The sequence below is a fragment of the Rhinolophus sinicus genome, chromosome 14, assembly GCF_057876585.1.
Source record: "Rhinolophus sinicus isolate RSI-liver-muscle chromosome 14, RSI-T2T, whole genome shotgun sequence".
In the NCBI taxonomy this organism is placed as follows: domain Eukaryota; kingdom Metazoa; phylum Chordata; class Mammalia; order Chiroptera; family Rhinolophidae; genus Rhinolophus; species Rhinolophus sinicus.
In genome coordinates, this window is record NC_142514.1 from 6,562,359 (window position 1) to 6,562,651 (window position 293).

The following is a 293-nucleotide window of genomic DNA, read 5'->3' on the forward strand; positions in this document are numbered from 1 at the left end:
ATGCCACTGAATTGTCCACTTTAAAATGGTGTAGTTTGTGTTATGGGAATCTCACCTTGATTAAAAAAACAAGAATAATGAAATAATGATGATTGACCATAAAGCCCTAGAAGAATAGCAGGTAAGTTGCTTTTTCTTGCTTTTTTTTTTTCCACAATTTCAGTGAGTTTTTGACTATCATAAACCAATATGTAAAAAATTACCCAATAAAAATTCCAAATAAGGCATTAATGTAGCTGAGGTCCCCTAATTTGCCCAGTTGGCAGAGCACCTATTTGAGTTTACAGTATATG